The sequence below is a fragment of the Thermobia domestica genome, chromosome 9 (assembly GCF_964235325.1).
Source record: "Thermobia domestica chromosome 9, izTheDome1.hap1.1, whole genome shotgun sequence".
Classification (NCBI taxonomy): Eukaryota; Metazoa; Arthropoda; class Insecta; order Zygentoma; family Lepismatidae; genus Thermobia; species Thermobia domestica.
The window spans coordinates 18,679,341-18,701,475 of NC_137462.1; the positions used below are offsets into that span (position 1 = coordinate 18,679,341).

The 22,135-nt window shown below is 37.6% G+C and overlaps 1 pseudogene; it reads right to left on the bottom strand.

Annotated features, from left to right (window-relative positions):
• Positions 1-10,212: 10,212 nt before the first annotated feature.
• LOC145660753 (ATP-dependent RNA helicase WM6 pseudogene) lies at positions 10,213-11,388 on the bottom strand (annotated as a pseudogene).
• Positions 11,389-22,135: the final 10,747 nt, after the last annotated feature.

The window sequence follows — 22,135 nt, forward strand, 5'->3', positions numbered from 1 at the left end:
GACTAGTCCTAAGGGACAATGGATATTGAAGTTAATTACACTTTTTAATTGTATATATATAAAAAAAAACAAGTTCTTAATGTGAAGTTAAAAGACTGATAAAATTTGGCAATATAATGGGATTCAGGCTGACAGAAAGGGGAGGAAGGTAAAAATCACGGAGGCAGCCGAGACGTCAAGAGAGATTTTGAGTTAGCCATGTGGAAAGGAAAGAATGTCGGACATTGGGTGAGAGGATTCCACATTTTGCTGTAAGTTCAACTATTTCCAGGGGCGAAGCTTTCTTATTATGTATATATAAATAAAACCCATCCCAAAGTTTAGAGCCCTTAAAAGTAGCAGTATAACAAACCACCGCTCCCCCCCCCCAGAAGTCGGTCCCGGATCCGCCCCTGCTATTTCCTCTAAGAAAAACTCAGCTGAGAAAGACAATCTGAGCTATCGTAGTAGGTTTCCTAGCGAAAATCATATTAGTGACTTGTAACTTAGGTATTGTGCAAATAATTGCATTATGTACATGGTGTAAATAAAATTGTAACTAAGCATCTTGAGGTAAATTATGGTTCTTTTACTTTACTTCTATAAAAAAGAGATTAGAACCTACCTCTCATGCTCCAATACGACAGCGTGGCATACAGTTTCTGAGAGCATCTGCCATACCTAACTCTAGATATTTAATTAACCATTTTTATTAATCAATAGGTACCAGCGTTGAAACCGCAAATGGTTGATTTCTACCACTTCCGGCTTTAATATTACCTCCATCAACGAATACAATTCATAATAGACAGACACAAAGCGGACAGAGGAGATAAATATATAAATACTGTAGGTTTAGGAGAACCGAACTCGTTAGAAACTGTTAAAAATAAGTGTTTTATCTTTCTTGTAGTTTAACCTCCAACATTTAGGCCCTTTAAGATAAGGGAAACAGTGATTAAGGCAAATGAATAATGATGGAAGAATTGTGAGAATTAGAATGTGGGAGGAAACGGGGGTATCCCAAGAAAACCCACAGACACGATGTTGTCCACCACAAACTTACTTAGCTGGAGATCGAACCAGGAACCCCGCGTACCAAGGGCAAGTGCTCTACCATAGAACCACCGTGCCCCCGTGTTTTATAAAGTACATTAAAAGAAGGAAATGGTATTTTAAACTAAAGCCTGTGACAAACATCTTGACATTTCAGCTAAACGAATAAAACGCAAGCTCTGGCGCGACGTTGCCAAGTGGTAAAGGGATGTGGCTATGGCTAAGCAGACAAACTACAGCGCGATCAGGTGGCAAGGGATAGACGTGGATGTGTACAAAATAAACGTGGCAATACCGCTGGCCTCTCATTTGCTAGCAGCATTTAAAGGGAACTTGGAGCGCCGCCTTCAAATGCCAAGATGTTTGTCACGCCCTTTAGGTAACATGAAGAAATGTCAGGAAGGTTCTTTCTAAGTCATTGGGCACGACTCTTCTTAAGATTAAGTACTAAAGTATTTTATACATATTAGGGACATCACTTAAACATTAATGGCGGTCAATGTTTTTAGGCTTAATCCCGCTATTGGCTATACCATACAAAAAAGTTTCCTCTGTTTTAATTATTTTATAAAAGCAGACTTTAAAACATTTTTTTCCTTATGGTTATTGATATTTTTATTATTTACGTAAAAAAAAAAGATTGTGTTTAGGATCAATCAGTTCTTGAAGTCTACCGCAGTTTCAGAAAGTAAAACAAAAGTAACCAAGGGCACTGCGTTTTGAAACTCAGTGGAGGTGCACGCACAGTTCACGAGCGGGGGATCTCGTACAGGTCTGCACGGGCCTTAATTTTTATCCTGGACCCGGCCCGACCGGGTGAAATTATAATGCGAGGCCCGACCCGAGTCCGAAATATGTTTTAGCATTTAGGCCCGATCCCGGTCCAAGCTCGTGTAATAATCAAATGAGCCCGAAATAATAACGAATTACAGAAATTAACGCAAAATTGTATTTTTATTTACAGCAATTAGAGGTTTAATTTTGCAGTTGTGCTTTAAAATTTTTCCAGAAAGAACGATCCAATAAATATTGTTGTACAGTATATTTATAAAGTTAGGCCCGAAAATGCTCGAGAAATATGGTTGTATATTTAAAAAATTTACGGCCTGGGCCCGAAGTGATATATGCTTTGTAGGCCCGACTCCAGGTCGAGCCCGTGCAGATCTGTAGGATCTCAGGGTATGAAATATTAGCGGGAGTCCGGAGATTCTCTTCCTGTAAATTTTGAAAATTGGCCCTCCTGAAAATGTAATTTTATTAATTTTTCAATGAAAATGTATATTTTGTGCTTCTTACTTCTTCTTCTTCTTTTTGTATTTTTGAATGAGAGTATTGCGGCGTAACCAGGATAGGGTTATATAGGGATCTTAGTACTCATCACGACATTATGAATTACCCCGACCATTTATGATCAGCACAACAATTTAGGAATTTTACGGATTTTCATCGATGGTAAAGTAAAAACTTTATAGCCCGCTCCTCTTTGCTCTATGAAAATATCGATCAAAATATATTACCATGTCCTCACTTTTTTCTCCATGTAATATCAGTCATGATTTTCTTGCCATAGCTTATTCACATACAGAATTACTTTGTGACCTAAGCAACAATTTTTAGCACTTTGCTCCCCTGAAATATTAAGCCCAAAACATGGCACCAAAATCACAAACTTCCACTTTCGGACTCACATAAATCTACGATGCCAGTAGTATCATAGGTGTAGATATTTCTGCAGCTCTTTACATGCAATAGTATTCAGCACAAAACTTATGAACCCCTCACTTTTTACCATTCCAAAATACAGCCCCTTTAAAAGTGTAATTTTCTGAATTTTTTTCTGGTGAATTCATGTATTAGTTTTCAACCCTGTTTATATATTTAGAAGAAAGAGATTATATTCTTCCTGTACCTCAGTTTATCCTCTAAACATTCGTTTTTGTTTCGTGTTTGTCTGATACGTACGTCCTGAGCAACTGTAGTTTCCTTAAACGCTTGTAAATGCAAAAATTGGCACTCCACCAACAACCAAGATGGCCGCCATTCAGCAACATTTATACCTATACATACGACAACGCAAATAGTGTTATTGACCTCATACACAAGGTTCGTCACACTCAAATTTATATAATTTTCGGTTGCTCTAGACCGCTTCGTATGGATTGACCTTGCTTTCGCGTTTGCAGTGCAGTGTAATTAGTCATCCACATTTAAATACATGGTCATCTTATTCCAAGCGTACGCATGAGCTATAAGAAACGCATCGGCTAACCGTTCCCTTAGCCTCTGTACATAATCGTGGGACGTTAAACTAAAAAGTAAAACAAAATCTTTTTAATCTTGCGCCCGACGGTTATGCCGGCTAGGCTAAAGGAAAAAGTGATGATGAAGAATGAATGAAATGAAGAAAGTGAGAGGAAACTAGAGAACCCTGACGAAACCCACGCACACGGTGTTTACTCACCACAAAGTTCACTTGGCGCGAGCTGGGATCAAACGAGGGACCCCATGCACCTGAGGTGAATGCTCTATCACTGAGCAACCGCGGCCCAATGAAAAACAAACGACAATATATTTTGAATAACTTTAATAGCAGAAGCTCGACATAGCATCTATACTAACAAACTTTCTATTATTACCACTACTACTACTACTACTATTATTATTATTATTATTATTATTATTATTATTATTATTATTATTATTATTATTATTATTATTATTAAAAGCATGGGAAAGCATTACTTTTGGGGTGACAATTTCACAAAGATGACGTTTTCTAATTTGATGGAGAGCTCCTCCGTGGCTAAGCGGTTAGCGTACGCGCCTTTGGCGTGGGAGGCCCGGGTTCGATTCCCGGCGGGAGCTCATGTGGTTCGGATTCCACGTTAATCAGTAGGTCTACGTCTCATATAGCCTCGCTGCTGAACGGGACGTTAAACTCAAAATCAACTCAACTCTAATTTGATGGATTTAAATTAGAACAATTGAAGATTGCCTTACGAAAAACAAATAGCTGAAGAATTAATATTAAAAATTCTTCAATAGATTTTCTTATAAAACTAACAGCGATGCATTTCTGTTCATTTATTATTTTAATTACTTTGCATATTGTTCTCAATTTTCACATATGCAAGTGAAATTTTTTCCACTTCCGCTATTGTGTTGTATGTATGTTGACCTTTCAAAGCTAACAATGAAATAAAATAAAAATTACAGAAACATTTGTACAAGTAAAAGCTGATATCTTATTTTTACGACAGGTATTTTCTTTCCTCTAGCTAAGGAATGTTGATTCAACATGAGTCAATTTGTTTTTCCGCTATGTTCAAATATGTCAAGTAGTAACTAGTACATTAATAATTCTTTTATTATTTTTTCCTCTTTTATTTCATGGCAAATCAATGTTTCTATGTTAACTAATTTTCTCTAAGTTATGCAGTATTTTCAACTTCCGTGAGCATATTTTCAGATTTTTGATCACGGGTTTCTAATCTCTTTTCCTGAGTGGCTAAGTAGTTAGGGTACACTCTTTTGGCGTAGAAGACCCGGTTCAATTCTCAGCGAGAGCTCATGTGGTTCGGATTCCGCGTTAAGCTATAGGTCCACGTTTCATATAGCCTTACTGCTACAAGGGACGCTAAGCTGAAATTAACTCAACCCAACTTAATTCCTTTTTTTAGCTCATGCCCGTTTGCCAATAATGTAATCAACAGTCCGTAACTTCTGGGTTGGACACGGGAGAGAGGAGGCAATTTAAGCTCTCAGCTGTTCAAAGAGGCTTGTTTCAAAACAGGCCCGTATCCACTGGTGGTCTAGGCAGGCCCGTATCCAGGGGGTCTATCCCCCCTAAATTTTGGCTGCCCCCCTAAAATTATCCCGGTAGGCTTGCAAGTGAACTATAATATGATTAACTACAATATGGTTGGATTGAACCCCCGTAACTTCAGCCCCCTCCCCTACATTTTGGGGCTGGCTACAGGCCTGAGTCTAGGGGAGACTAATCCCGCTAAAGTTTTACTGGTTTTCACGATAGGTTTGCAAATAAACTATAATATGATGATGAAGTATAATATGGTTGGATCCCCCCCAACTTCTACCTCCTCCCTATATTTTGGGGCTGGCTACCGGCCAGTTTCAAAATCTTTGAGTTTAATGTCTCACGATTGTCTTTGTAAGGTTAAGGAAGATAGATGATTAGGACAAGTGAATGATGACGGGAGCATTGGTGGAATGAAAATGTAGGAGGAAAGGGAGAACCCCTAGAAAATTCATGGTCATGACATTGTTCACCACTAATTTACTTGGCCGGTGATCGAGCCAGGAACCGCACACAACAGAGGAAGTGCTCTACCACAGAGCCACTCTGTCCTCCTGGCTTGCTTAGAGCCACTGTGTCCTCCTTGCTTGCTTAGAGCTACTGTGTCCTCCTGGCTTGCTTAGAGCCACTGTGTCCTCCTGGTTTGCTTAGAGCCACTGTGTCCTCCTGGCTTGCTTAGAGCCACTGTGTCCTCCTGGCTTGCTTAGGGTCACTGTGTCCTCCTGGCTTGCATAGGGCCACTGTGTCCTCCTCGCTTGCTTAGAGCCACTGTGTCCTCTGGCTTGCTTAGAGCCACTGTGTCCTCCTGGCTTGCTTAGGGCCACTGTGTCCTCCTGGCTTGCTTAGAGCCACTGTGTCCTCCTGGCTTGCTTAGGGCCACTGTGTCCTCCTCGCTTGCTTAGAGCCACTGTGTCCTCTGGCTTGCTTAGAGCCACTGTGTCCTCCTGGCTTGCTTAGGGCCACTGTGTCCTCCTGGCTTGCTTAGAGCCACTGTGTCCTCCTGGCTTGCTTAGGGCCACTGTGTCCTCCTCGCTTGCTTAGAGCCACTGTGTCCTCTGGCTTGCTTAGAGCCACTGTGTCCTCCTGGCTTGCTTAGGGCCACTGTGTCCTCCTCGCTTGCTTAGAGCCACTGTATCCTCCTGGCTTGCTTAGAGCCACTGTGTCCTCTGGCTTGCTTAGAGCCACTGTGTCCTCCTGGCTTGCTTAGAGCCACTGTGTCCTCCTGGCTTGCTTAGAGCCACTCTGTCCTCCTGGCTTGCATAGGGCCACTGTGTCCTCCTCGCTTGCTTAGAGCCACTGTGTCCTCTGGCTTGCTTAGAGCCACTGTGTCCTCCTGGCTTGCTTAGGGCCACTGTGTCCTCCTGGCTTGCTTAGAGCCACTGTGTCCTCCTGGCTTGCTTAGGGCCACTGTGTCCTCCTCGCTTGCTTAGAGCCACTGTGTCCTCTGGCTTGCTTAGAGCCACTGTGTCCTCCTGGCTTGCTTAGGGCCACTGTGTCCTCCTCGCTTGCTTAGAGCCACTGTATCCTCCTGGCTTGCTTAGAGCCACTGTGTCCTCTGGCTTGCTTAGAGCCACTGTGTCCTCCTGGCTTGCTTAGAGCCACTGTGTCCTCCTGGCTTGCTTAGAGCCACTCTGTCCTCCTGGCTTGCATAGGGCCACTGTGTCCTCCTCGCTTGCTTAGAGCCACTGTGTCCTCTGGCTTGCTTAGAGCCACTGTGTCCTCCTGGCTTGCTTAGGGCCACTGTGTCCTCCTGGCTTGCTTAGAGCCACTGTGTCCTCCTGGCTTGCTTAGGGCCACTGTGTCCTCCTCGCTTGCTTAGAGCCACTGTGTCCTCTGGCTTGCTTAGAGCCACTGTGTCCTCCTGGCTTGCTTAGGGCCATTGTGTCCTCCTCGCTTGCTTAGAGCCACTGTATCCTCCTGGCTTGCTTAGAGCCACTGTGTCCTCCGGCTTGCTTAGAGCCACTGTGTCCTCCTGGCTTGCTTAGAGCCACTGTGTCCTCCTGGCTTGCTTCAAGATAAAACATTATCTCTCCATGTGGTACGGCACGAACATGAATATAAATATAGCCTGGAATAGGTTTACCACATCGAAAGGAAGAAAATGTTAAATGAAAAGAAAATATGCTCTAAGCCCATTTCAGTAAAAAATAAAGAGTGAGTCAGACATAAGATATTTTACCACTATTAGCAGGTCACTTGCTGAAACTGACAACCTTTCATGTTTCATGGTTTTAAGCTAACCTCTTCGTCTTCAACTACGATTTTTCTGTTTTGATATCGTCCATCAATTGTAGGCTCTTGCGTCTCCTCCCTCTCTTTCCTTCCACCATACTCTCTAGCACGTTTCTCATGATACAGTTCCTTCTTAGTCAATGTTCCAATCAGGGAGAACGGACGCTTTTGAGATGTTTAAAATTCTCCACTAACGTTAGTTGGAGAAGGTGTCATTAGGTTTCTTCAAGTCTTAATATTTTATTGTCTGTTATTTTCTTTTAGTTTCTGCATATTTTTATTTCATTTTCCTTTCAGATTAAGTCATGAAGCCGCAGAAGGTAGAACTGTATTTGCCTGTTACTGTATTTTGTCAAGACTAATGAGTCTATTACGGCAGTTCAGCGTGAGTTTCGCTACCATTTCAGTACCCATACAAATCAAACTGTTCCCACTCGTAACACTATTCTGTTGGTTAAACCATCTCGTACACGGGGTAAACTAATTGAACACCAAACCGCCAGGGGCTACAAGGACCTCCGAAAATGTGAAAGGAGTTAAATGTGCCGCATAACATCTATGGGGGTGACAGTGACTTTAATGATATCTTTCCATGTGCTTAAGTTTGAATTATTTTCTATAAATAGTAAAACAGGTTTTTGATGTTAACAGATTTTTTTGTTAAACTTTAAAGAAATATTGGTAGGGTAAAAACCTCACATATTTGGAGAATGAGAGAGTATATACCTCACATACTTGGGAGATTGAGAGGGTATATCTCACATACTTCAGGATTTGAAAGGGTATAAGCCTATACCTCACATACTTGGGAAATTGAAAGGGTATATACCACACATACTTGAGGGTTTGAGCCTCACATACTTGAGAGATTGAGAGTGTATATCTCACATACTTCAGGATTTGAAAAGTTATAAGCCTATACCTCACATACCTGCGGGATTCAGAGAGTATATATTTGGTCTAGGAATTAATTCGTGCGGTTGGTACGCACACATTGAAGCTGTAGTACAAACACAAAATACATAAATAACTTAAGAAAAATATTGTCCATCGCTAGCCACCACTTTCGCCCATCTGTCAGGCAATGTACGGATTCCGTGGCGAAAGAAGTCCTCATCCTTGGAAGCGATCCAGTCAGAGACCCATGTTTCGATATCTTCTGAAGAAGTAAACCGCTGTCCAATCAAATCGTTGTTCATGCAATCGAACAAGTAGTAGTCCGAAGGAGCAACGTCTGGTGAATACGGCGGGTGGGGTAAAACTTCCCATCCGACATTTTCTAAATAGGTTTTGACCGGTTTTGCGATATGTGGGCGAGCGTTATCATGTTGAACAATAAGTTTATCATGTCTGTTCTCCCATTCTGGTCGTGTTCTGGCCAGAACTTGCTTCAAACGCATTAATTGTCGTCGATAACGTTCTCCATTCATAGTTTCACCCGGTTGCAGCAGCTCAGAGTACACCACACCTTTCATATCCCACCATATGCACAGCATAACCTTTGCACAGTGAATATCTCGTTTTGGTTGTGATGGACCTGGTTCAACTGGTTTCACCCAGGCCTTTTTTCGTTTAGGGTTCTCGTAATGGATCCACTTCTCATCACCCGTAATAATTCGATGCAGAAACCCCTTTCTGCTCTGTCGTTGAAGCAGCAATTCGCAAATGGTTTTTCGTCTTTCAACGTCTCTGTCTTTCAATTCATGTGGAACCCAATGTGACATCTTTTGAATCATTCCCATGGCTTTCAAGCGTTTGGAGACTGTTGTTTGATCAACGCCTAATGCTGCTGCAAGTTGTTCCTGCGTTTGACACGAATCCTGCTCGAGCAATGCTGTCAATTCTTCGTCTTGAATTTTTTTTGGCTGTCCAGCTCGCTCTTGGTCTGCCAAGCCGAAATCACCACTTCTAAACCGTGCAAACCACTTCTGACACGTTCGCTCAGCTAGAGCATGGTCACCATACACTTCCACCAAAATACGATGACTTTCAGTCGCACTTTTCTGCATGTTAAAGTAATGCAGCAGGACACCCCGCAAAAACAACTTTATCAGGCACAAATTGCGCCATGTTCACTTAACTACAAACTGGTGTTGTTGACGCTTTAATCCACTGCTCTATACTACGAACGATACGCGATGACAGGGGTTTGCAACACATGTGTGGATACACGGAACTGTGGGACGCTCCGTTCGTTGCGCCATCTCTTATCCACCCGCACGAATTAATTCCTAGACCAAATATTTCACATACTTGGGGGATTGAGAGGGTATATACCTCATATACATGGGGACTTGAGAGGGTATATAATGTTTAGAATATTGTTTTTTTGGCATCAGTTTAACCTTAAATATAAGAGTTATTGGTTAAACCTTTAAAAAAAGTATTTAATAAGGTTGCGACTTCATATAATATTTTGGTTGTAAGAGGGGCTCAGTGACTAAGTGGTAGTGCGCATACCTCTAGTGTGTGGGGTCCCTGGTTCGATCCCATGACAATTACATTTGTGATAGACAACATCGTGTCCGTGAGTTTTCTCAGAACACTCCTGTTTGTTTCCTCCCACATTCCCATTCCCCCGATTATTCCATCAACATTCACTTGTCTTAAATCACTCGTCTTCCGTAGTCTAAACGGTATGAACCGTGGGACGTTAAACCAAAATATTTCATTTTGTTTTCAGTTTTGGTTGAAAGATTATACTTAAAATCGATTGCTTCAACTATCAGTGTGGATGCATTCGTAAATGAAAGTTCTGTAATATTTTCTCTTCTTCATTCCTTCATCCGTGTTTATTACCAACTAAAACTAAAGAATAAGAATAGAAACTAATTTTCTATTATTCAAAATTAGTTTATTTTTCATTACTGTTGACAAAATAAGTTAAAATATAATTTTCTTACACGTAATCAAGTTAATATTTAATTAATTCAAGAGAATAATCTAAATGTGTTCTCAGTATCAGAATGTATAAAATGTGGATTTGATCAAATTATTATAGGAAAAAAAGTTAAGTTCTTCGTTGAGAATAAGATTAAATTAAAAAATAATAAAACACGTGAATATTGTCAAATAACTCAAATTTACACATTTAAAGATAACTTTGGTAATTGTTTGTAGAAAACTTCTTAATTAATTTGTGGCATCTCTCCAATTGGAAATCCAAAATCTTCCTTTAATTTTCTGAGAACTTCAACTTCTGTTTCGCTGCTGACAAATGTAACGACCAGACCCTTTAACAGATAATGTGCAGCGTGTGTTGCTCGCTGGAGATAGATGCTGGAGTCAGATGGAACATCATAATTGATTACTATGTCTACTTGCGGTGTATAAAATCCTTGGCTAAACAAGTCAGTTGCCACCATAATGACCTCTCGCATGTCTTTGAATTTTCTGTACATTGATAAGCGAGTCTTCTGTGATATTCCTGCGTGAATTCGGACAACTGAGAAATCGAGTTCACGTAGCATTTTTGATAACGCTTCACATCTATCATTGGACTTCACAAAAATCATTGCTTGATGGAACTGGTGATTCTGTAATAGTTCAACAAGTCTCTGATTCTTTTGGCTTTCCTCTAGAATGACATATTTTTGTTCTACATTTGAGAAGTCAGGCTGCGTTTCTTCGTAAGCGTTGATTTCAATAGGTTGTCTCATGAATTTCTTGCATAGAGAGCGAATTTCATCTGTTAATGTGCTACCGAACATAAGCACTTGTTTCTCTCGTGGTGTAGTACAAAATATCTCCTGAACGTCGTTTCTAAACTCAAGATTCTCCAACATTAGATCACATTCATCAAGAATAAAATATTCGAGATGGTCTACATTTAATGCTCCTGATTTCACCAAGTCCCTCATTCGCCCTGGAGTGCCAACAACGATGTGAGGAGTTGCATATTCCAATGTTGCCAGATCTCTTTCTACGGGAAACCCGCCAAAAAATGATCCAATCTTAACACCAGGTATATACTTTGACAATATCTCAAATTCCTCTTTGATTTGCTCTGTTAGTTCTCTCGTGTGGCATAGAACCAGAACGTAGAGTTGATTTTTCTTTGGCTTCAGCTGTTGTAGTGTAGCCAGAGCATACACGGCAGTTCTCTGAATTCCAGCTTTAATTTGGCATACTAAATCCGCTCCGTTGATTATCAGAGAGATACAATGTTGTTGGATTGAAGATGGTTGGCCAAATCCTGTATCGGATATAGCGTTCACGAGTTGTGGCTTAAGTGAAAAGTGATCAAAACGTGGACTTATTATTAATGATCCAATTCTATCTCTTATTTGTGATTCGTCTTCCATCTTTGACAGAAATACTTCAAAAGTAGACGCTTCTTAAATAAATGAAAAGTTTTGCGAAGATCAGTGTAATACTGCTCTGTTCAATATAATCGTTTCTATGTGACAACTATTCAATAATCCTCTATTGTTATCACCTTATTAAATATAAATTAAATAAATAACCCATTATTATACATAAGCTGTTACCTCTTTTAGGATTTCCACTTTTGAGGTAAATTTTAGACTTTCAGTCAAACAGCTACAGCTTCCATACTATTTATCGTAAAATCATGGTTTATACCTCGTTTATTTCAGAATAGAGCATCTTTTCCAACGATACCACTTGCTTGTCCGTCTTGTACACCAGAAACGGGAAAACCGGGAGTTTTTTTTTAACAGAATCAAAATGTTTGCGCCCCTCTGGCTCAGGCCTGGGATCATGTAGAGATCTGAAAATTTCCGGAAAAATACGAAGTTATATACACAGTGCGTGTGATAAATTTCAATCTGGTACCTTGAAACCATAAGGCGGAAAATGTTTTTGAAAATCTGAAGGTGATATATGTAAACGCCATATTCATCAGTATAACGCCCCCTTTCCAATGGCATACCCACATGTCCGTATGATATCCCTAAACCGGGAAATTCGGGGAAAACCGGAAATTTTTCTGTAAAATCACCCTTCGGAACATTTCGTCCATCTGGCTCAGACCTGTGTTCACGTAGGGATCTGAAAATCTCTTGAAAAAATATGTAGTTATGTGCACAATCCGTGTGCAAAATTTTAATTTGATATCTGGAAAACAAAGAGCAGATAAATTTTTAAAATTGCCTTAAGAAAAAACAATGTCACGCCCCTCCACCCCCACTTGGCACCGCCAAGTTGACCATCCGGTTCCAAAACGCATCTGAGGTGTTCTTTGGGCCATGCTTGACTTGACCAATAAAGAAAACGAGTTCAATACGTGTTATACGAGCTTAATAAGCTTTTAAACACAACACTACTCAATGGTACAAATTCGTACCAAAAGTCCCAAAAGGGTTAATCAGAAATTAAGTTTAAACACAACACTACTCCATGGTACAAATTCGTACCAAAAGTCCCAAAAGGGTTAATCAGAAATTAAGTTTAAACACAACACTACTCCATGGTACAAATTCGTACCAAAAGTCCCAAAAGGGTTAATCAGAAATTAAGTTTAAACACAACACTACTCCATGGTACAAATTCGTACCAAAAGTCCCAAAAGGGTTAATCAGAAATTAAGTTTAAACACAACACTACTCCACGGTACAAATTCGTACCAAAAATCCCAAAAGGGTTAATCAGAAATTAAGTTTAAACACAACACTACTCCATGGTACAAATTCGTACCAAAAATCCCAAAAGGGTTAATCAGAAATTAAGTTTAAACAAAAACCCTACTGCGTGGTACAAATTCGTATCAAAATTCTAAAAGGATTAATCAGAAATAAAGTTCTTAAGTGAATGGAATTTTGTACATACATTCTATAGTCTACACACTGTACATGATCATGTGAATATTGCTCTCACCTATGGATAGAATTTTCCAGTGGCGGACCTTGCCCTAGGCCCCTCCTCAGTTTTTGGGGTGACAAAAATAATTTAAGAAATTATTTATATATTTTTGAAAGTTTATAATAAACTCATGATATGCGTTTCACAGTCTGGGTTTTGGTTGGTCCCTCCCAGGTCTTTACATTCTAAATCCGCCATTGGAACTTTCTATACCGTCAAATGAGTTGAAATCGGACGGATCTGGTACATTTTCAACTGTGTTGCAACTACTTTACATTATTTTGTTACTATAAATAGCTATATCATGGGGGATATGTTTCAGGAATATAACAGACGAAAGAAAAGAATTTTTGACCAATTGTGTACATAAAAAACATTAGAATGTATCCGATTTCACCCCCGTGTGCTGGGATGATTTCGGACAAGACAGCATTTCTGCAAAATAGTCCGACGCTGTGTCACTATGGTGTGAAATCGGAACGTAAACAATATTTGACAGCAAAAAGGAAGGTTATCGGACATTTATTTGAATTCTTTCGTAGTTTCAGTTACACATTCACAACCATATTTAAAACATAGTGATATACCAATATCCTGTAAACTTTCAAAAGAAAAATACATATTGGTTTGAAGCAATGGGACGATAGAGAACAGAAAAAAGTATTGCACACAAACACACATACACAATCATGTTCTGTTTGTTCATTAGTGCTTCAGATTAATTTACGTTTTCGTGGAAGTACAGTACATCTTACCCCTTACTTCACGAAGCTTAGCTAACACTCGGAAAATCTGTTCCTTGCCAACTCTATCATCATCACCTAGATAGCCTTTCTGTTCATATACCACTTCACAAGATACTTTACATCTTCATGATGTAAAAGAAAGCCCCTATTTGAAGCTGTAAGAATGCCATGCTCCAACATGTTTTCCTCCTCTGCACTTAGAACAGTTTGGCCTCTCAGAGACCTGATGTTTGCTTTCTATTGTCGAACGTGGCATCTGATAAACATGACTGCTTTACGATAGGACAGTCTTCCCTCTTCCACAACACAAATAACACTTTCAAATCGCGCAGGGTCGTAATTTCGTTTTCCCTGTACATCAAATAATAAGGTGGACCACTCCGATGCACGTGGCTGTCCGGGTCAGATTGGATCTCTTTGGGTCAGCAATTGTGGTGAGTCGCAAAGTTTGTGACCCGTTTCATCACTATTTTCCAAGTGAACTGTCAAGTAAATACTTCACACAGGGGTTGACATTATAGACTAGTCATCTCCAACGACGCTATAAGTCCAGGTTATTCTTAGAAAGCCAAACGAAAGACACGTTATAGGTTGTTTCTACCATCCTCAGTAAACGAGACAAAAGACACGTTATAGTTTGCTTCTCTCATTCCCAGAAAACTAGAAGAAAAACACGTTATAAATTCCTTCTATTACTCGCAGTAAACTAGACTAAAGACACATTATAGGTTCCTTCTCTCATTCTCAGTAAACTAGACAAAAGGCGTATTATAGATTCCTTCCCTCGTTCCCAATAATCGAGACGAAAGACATATTATAGTTTGCTTCTCTCATTCTCAGAAAACTAGAAGAAAAACACGTTATAGTTTTCTTCTCTTACTCTCAGTAAACTAGACGAAAGACACATTATAAGTTACTTCTCTCATTCTCAATAAACCTGACAAAAGACATGGGTTGCTTCTCTCATTCTCGGTAAATACGACGAAACTCATGTTGTAGATAGCTCTTCCCATTCTAAGTAAACCAGACAAAAGACGAATTATAGGTTCCTTCTCTCATTCTCAATAAATCTGATAAAAGACATGTTATAGATTCCTTCTCTCATTCTCAGAAAACTAGAAGAAAAACATGTTATAGTTTTCTTCTCTTACTTTCAGTTAACTAGACGAAAAACGCATTATAGGTTCCTTCTCTCATTCTCAATAAACCTAACAAAAGACATGTTATAGCTTGCTTCTCTCATTCTCAGAAAACTAGAAGAGTAACTTGTTATAGTTTTTTTTTCTCTTGCTCTCAGTAAACTAGACGAAAGACATTATAGGTTCCTTCTCTCATTCTCAATAAACCTGACAAAAGAGATGTTATAGCTTGCTTCTCACATTCTCAGAAAACTAGAAGAGAAACGTTATAGTTTTCTTCTCGTACTCTCAGTAAACTAGACGAAAGAGGTATTATATATTTCCTCTCTCATTCTCAGTAAACGAGACTAAAGATACAGTATAACCTCGTTAACACGAACTCGCTTAAGCCGAACACTCGGTTAGGACGAACAAAATTTCGATCCCGGAATCGCTGTACGTTATCTTATAGGAAATTTTATCGGTTAACACGAATTTCGGTTAGCACGAATTACGAACTAATTTTTAGTCCCTTGAGTCAGTAAATGTTTTCATTTAACACGAACTTTCAATTCTTTGTTTGTTTCTTTTTTTTAAATCATTTTTCTTATTTTAGATTTCACTCCAGATCAGTTTTTGTCATATAGTAATTATACAGACGAAAATTGCCCTGTAAATAAGAGAAAAACCTGAAACGGGTATCATTTCTCTCTTATGAGGTGTTGATTCTGTCCTCCGTCAAGCGCTGAGCATGCAGGTGCTTGGCAGACGAGCTGGCGACAGCTCGAGACAAAAGATCGTATCTCCCCTGTAACTCCAAACTGGTGACAGCAATCATAAATACCTTTCCGTTACTAGCGGTACCCACCCTGCTAGCGGAGTTGTCAATTATATAACTTGACCTGGATTTTCTGTGTGGAAATTCCATTTGTGGAGGACGCTTATTCTCGCTGTTTCAACCACTTGACCTTTCGGGAGTGGGCAGTATTTTCGCTAATTTTTCCCCGTAAATTTCACGGCCAATAGGAAGCAGACAAGTATAGATCTGCAAACAAAGCTAAAAATCCTAGAGGAAGTAGACCGTGATGTGTTGAAGAAAAATCCAATTGGAATTTTTCACCAGAAAATGATCAGCGAGGACATTTTTTCAAGCTGCAATACACTTATACTCAGTACTGCAGTATTATTGAAATGTAAAACCTTTTATCCTCAAATGAATTTTCTGTGTTGTTGCAAACTGATGTTATAAAGAGGATTGACGGACGTAGAAGCAATGTAAACTTTTTTTTCTAATCGTCGAAGATAGGATAATAAACTTACTGTAGTGTTTTTACTTTTCAGAGGATGGTATCGAGACCGAAACTAGTCTCGATCTCGTCTCGAATTTGAGACCGAGCCGTGCTTTTCGAAATCGAGACGAGACCGAAACTGTTTCAGTCTCGTCTCGATTCCATTCTCTGGATGGTATCAAGACGGAGAATAGCCTTGGTCTCGTCTAGAATTTGGAACCGATACGTGCTTTTCGAAATTGAGACGAGACTGAGACTACTCAGTCTCATCTCGATACCATCTGTAGTGTTTTCTATGACATACATAATATACTGTAGTGGTATGTATAGTCTGTATACTGTAATGTGTATGTATGAATAATGAAATTTGGGTCCCCGGTTAACACGAATTTTTTTAACACGAACTCCTGATTTTTCAGTCCCTCGGAATTCGTGTTAACGGGGGTTTACTGTAGTTTGCTCCTCTTATTGTCAGTAATCTGGATGAAAAATACCTTATAGGTCCCTTTTCTCATTCTAAGTAAACCGGACAAAAGACACGTTAACGTCTGTGAAGGTGTCCCGCCTACCTAATGAATTTTTCTTTTTCTTATCTACATCGTTAGTTTATCGTTAGTTTACGTTAGTTTTGCTTAAATTATTGTTAGTTTCGAAAAAATAAAATTTTTATTCAAAAAATAAATGGGCAGACCAACTTATTCAACCAATGGGCAACAAACTGACGTAAACTAGCGATAAACTAACGATATGATGAAAAAAAAAATCTTTGAAATTCATTTGCGGGTGCGGAACAGTGAAGTTGGTCTGCTCATTTATTTCTCGAATAAAATCGATATTTTTGCGTAATTAACGATAGTTTTAGGAAAACTAACATAAACTAACGGTGTAAGATAGAAATTTATGATAATTGTTTATGGGCGGGCTAACTTTACATTTGGCGGGAACCTTTATTTCTAGAATAAAATCGTTATTTTTGCGAAACTAACGATAGTTTCAGCAAAACGAATGTAAGCTAATCATAAACTAACGATGTGATGTGAAAAAAAAAATTGAAATTCTTTTGTGGGTGGGGAACCGTGAAGTTGGCCTGCCCATTTATTTTTCGAATAAAAGTTCTATTTTTTCGAAACTAACGATAATTTAAGCAAAACTAACGTAAACTAACGATATATATATAACGTATGAAATGATGTAATGTTAATTGACAATATTGTACAGAATGCTTTATCGAGAACAGTTCTTTTCTACCAGATGGAAGCAGCGAACTTAGAGAGTTTTAATCCATATACCAAAATATAAAGAGATGTACCTAGGTAAATAAAATAATATATTGATACCATTATAATAAACAAAGCAAGAAACCTTATGCTCACATAGCTTGTGATACATATAAACAAGAACAGTGAGTAAGAAGTTGCTATTCTTGTATAGCATTATGATAACTTATCCACTGCCAACACTAAGTAATACCCCATTACAGTTTATTGCATATTTTAATAATGTTTCATATGTATTTATTATTTATTCATATATTTCATTCCTTATTTAACTATTACTTATATTCTGAGTTTAAATGTTAGTATAATTTCATGAAATTACTACTTCGTTTAACAAAATTATGATATTTATATGTTAGCAAATATTTTACAACATATTGTATGTCTGCACCGTAAATTATGTTATGGTAATATGGATTATGACTGCGCCAGAAAAAGAAGAAGACGACGAAACTTTTATTTGCAAAACTCCACGATATACGTTCAAGTTTTTTTTTTTTTTAAAAAAAAAAAGACAAATGTTTTGTTTTAAATATACGGTGTTATTAAATAATTATTCTACTTGTATTTAGAACCTAATTAGTAAAAAAACAACAGAAGGTATATGCCTAAAGGTAAAATTAGTCTAATTAGAATCTTGTATTCCTCTAGATTTTGAAGAGGAATAGAAAGCAATAAAATACAGCAGCATTAAGTCAGTTGTGATTTGGAAAGTTTGTTTTCCTGATTAATATCATGTTACATAAAGTCAATATGCTCTGATAATAAAATTCTACTTTCTTTCTTTCTTTCTTCTTTACCATTATTGGAGTTTATTCACTTTTTGCACCCTCCAAGTATTGTGCACATGGTTGGCAAGATGGCGTAGAATGTTCTACACAATGGAGTGTCATGCTCTTCAACTATTTCAATTTAATTTTAACAACAATTTCCATTTTGAACATATTTTAGTGTATTACAATTTTGATAGTGTTTTACATAATTTTTTGTATGTTCTACGCTTCTGCCTTCCTCTTTAATTAACAAACTAGTGTGGAAACAGAATTATTTGAAACAGGCTAATTCGTCAATTATAGAACGGGCCATCTTATACAATTATAATAATAACAAAACGATTTATAACAATTCTAGTGAAGCAGTCAACTTGGCCTTAGTGCTGTGACTTTTTAATTATAAAATCTCCTGCGAGGGAGATGAATAGAATAGAATAGAATAGAAGTATTGTGCAACAAATGTTAAGGAAAGTTTTTATTCAACTGATTAAACATTTTTTTTTCCTGGAAGTAATATATAACTCCGAATTCGGTGCTGGTGTAGTTTTGGCGCACTACATTTTGGAAAATTTACAAGTGAAACTGAATACTTTGTATGAAAAGATATATTCATAAGGAACATATTTCTGCGCGCGACAAAAATTTATACAAACTAATACAGCCGTATTTCAGATTTACAAGTATAGGGTTACTAGTGTAAAAATCATTACAAGTGCTTTACTGTGGCTAAAATAAGTTAGTGAGTAGATGTTATTTTCTGCCAGCGGTGTATTTCTGCACAGTATACAGAAGCGATATTTTATGTTTACAAGTGGAACGTTACTACTGTAAAGCCATGAAAAGTGTCATTGAAACTCGCATATTTGCCAAAATCCACTCCTTTTTCGCTATCCTCGCTTATACCCACCATCGCTGACGCGCCTGCTCCCTTCGGACGCACCCCCGCGCTGAAGCACGGGCCAGCTTCATCCTACCCTGACTCGATTAAATAGTATTCGTGCTTTTAGTGGCCACCTATCATAGGTTGCTTTGTGCTTTTGCACTGTAGTTCTTACGCCTTACATCCGGAAACCGTATGTATGCGCAAATCGAAAAAATTGTAACTTTTCAACAATTATCTCGGGTGTCCCCCTTGAATTTTATCTATGCCAAGTGAGATTATTTTCATTCGCCCAGCGCAAATCTTTTAGGAGACAATAGGAAGTAAATTACTAAAAGAATTACAATTTTTCAACAATTATACCTAGTGGTGCGCCAAAACCACCTGCACGCCGAATTCCTTGCTTCTGTTTTAGCAAAAGGTTTCATGAATGTGGTATAGTATATCGTCGTTCGTACCAATTTCCTACTTATTTATGGTTACTGCACAGCTTATAATTCATTGAATTCTCGAAATTTAAGAATATGACAAAACAGGAAGTCTTTACTTTGGCCATTTCATTCATTTTTCGGATTCTTTGATTCAGTGATTTTTTGTTTCGATTCCGACCCTCCAGTTGCGCATCGATAAGTAGAAACGCTTTAAAAGGGTAAAGTAGTGTAGAGAAGGGTAGAAAATGAAGAGCAAGATAGGGATAAGTAGTATAGGGGTTGGAACGGGTTAGCTTAAAGTTAGGAAAGTTTTGGCCCATTTTTATAAAATTGTGCGAAACCGAAAAAACAAATCACTGAATCGAAGAATCGAAAAAAGTGAATGAAATGGCGAAAGTAAAGACTTGTCTGATAAAACAGTATTTTCAAATCAGCGATTCGGAAAAATGATTGATTGTTTATTTTGCACTCTATGCATCAATTGCATTTAGTGATGTGAGGTGGAAAATTTTCCGCTATATTTTTCCGGAAAATTTTCCGTTCTAAAAAAATATCAGTAATCAAATAATTCCTCAGCAATCATAAAACTGGTAGAATTCATGTATAGAAAAGGTTAAAAGTGAAAGATCGTTTAAAGAATCTGAAAACTTTCATGGCTCAGACAATTTTCAATACCATGTAGGGACAAGGGAAACAATTCTTCATGAATCGAAATATTTTCTGTCTTATGTGGAAAAATTGAAGAATTTTTATGAGTCGGAAAATTTTCATCATTTTGAAGCAAAAAGTAAAACGTTTTGTGAATCGGAAAGTTTTATTGCTCTGTAGAAACAAGTGAAAGGAATTTTCATGAATCGGAAGATTTTCATTATGATGTAGAAACAAGTGGAAAACACTGTTCATAAGCCGGACAATTTTGGATATTACGTATAGTGATGTTAGGTGGAAAATTTTTCACTATATTTAACTGCACATAGAGCTACAAAATTGAATATCTGTAGAGGAAAGTTAGCCAGCAATAAATTATAATTTTCCAATTAGCTTTCGGGAGCCGGAAAATTTTCTATTATTTCAAGTTGGGAAGTAAAATTTTACACAGTGTTTCTCTTCCTCTGCGAGCTAATTCGTTGCTAAGTGGTTAGCATACGCGCCTTTGGCATGGAAGACCTGGCTTCGATTCCCAGCGGGAGCTCATATAGTTTGGATTCCACGTTAATCAGTTGCTCCCGTTTTATATAGTCTCGCTGCTGAAAGGGACGTTAAGCTCAAAATCAACTCAATTCAACTCCTCTCTCTCTCTCTCTCTCTCTCTCTGTGTGTGTGTGTGTGTGTGTTGTGTGTGTGTATGCACAGTGCATAGAACACACATCGAGTTCGTAGAGTACAAATATCCCATTCTATTATTTAAAATTTCATTTTATTAAAAGTCATGAATATTTTCCTATTCATAAAAACATACTCTACTTATTCCTACATCGTTGTTTAGCCGTAAAATTTATTGGTAATAAATATTGTCTTAAAAAGTTTCATGAAGTGAAAATCTAATGATTCTTCATTTCAAGAATGTTTCAAAAACTTCAATGCGTTCTTCCCTCAGAATCCACCTTTGATATTACAATATTAGATTTCGTCAGTTTAATACGCATAAGACGGTTTTCTCATAGCTTTTATAGATTTACATACTGCAACATTTATAAATACGTAGATATAATATAAAGTGTCTACTGTAAATTTTTGACTACCCAAAATTCGAATTTAAGTAACTCATGAAAGCAAATACTGACCATTTTCTTGAAATAAAAATTTATTTAATTATATATTCATTAAGAAAAAAAGTGAAATATAACTAATGAGAAAGCTGATTTGCACTATTATTGCTGCGTTCTAAAAGCAACAAGTAATTTCATTTTAATTTACAAAATAAAAAACATATTCTTCTTATATATATATATATATATATATATATATATATATATATATATATATATATATATATATATATATATATATATATATATACTTGCTCTATCGAATCGTCATTATTTCTAATACATTTTTAAACATAATAATGGTAGTTTTACAATACAAATATCTGCTCTAAGATGTTGATTATACAAAATTCCATTATTGGAATTATGATTTACGAATGTTACACGATAAAATCTTTTTTTTTCCTTATTTTCTCTTACAAAAATAATATTCATAAGGAACTTTTATGTAGTTGTTTCATTACATAGGCAGGCCTACATGTGAAGAAATAGTGGAATTTTCTATTTCTGAAATTGATAAATTCACAAATGTTTCTTTTCAATTTCTTGTTACATTTTAGATATTGGAATGAGATATTTGTTCTCTACGAACTCGATGTATGTTCCCTACACTTTACACACACACACACAGAGAGAGAGAGAGAGAGAGAGAAACACTGTATATTTTTCCTTCCCAACTTGAAATATTAGAAAATTTTCTGGTTTCCGAAAGCTAATTGGAAAATGATAATTTGTTGCTGTCTAACTTTCCTCTACAGGAATTGAATTGTATAGCTGAATCTGCAGTTAAATATAGTGGAAAATTTTCCACCTAATATCACTATACATAATATCCAAAATTGTCCGGCATAAGAAAAGTTTTTTTCACTTGTTTCTACATCGTGATGAAAATCTTCCGATTCATGAAAATTCCTTTCACTTATTTCTACAGAACAATAAAACTTT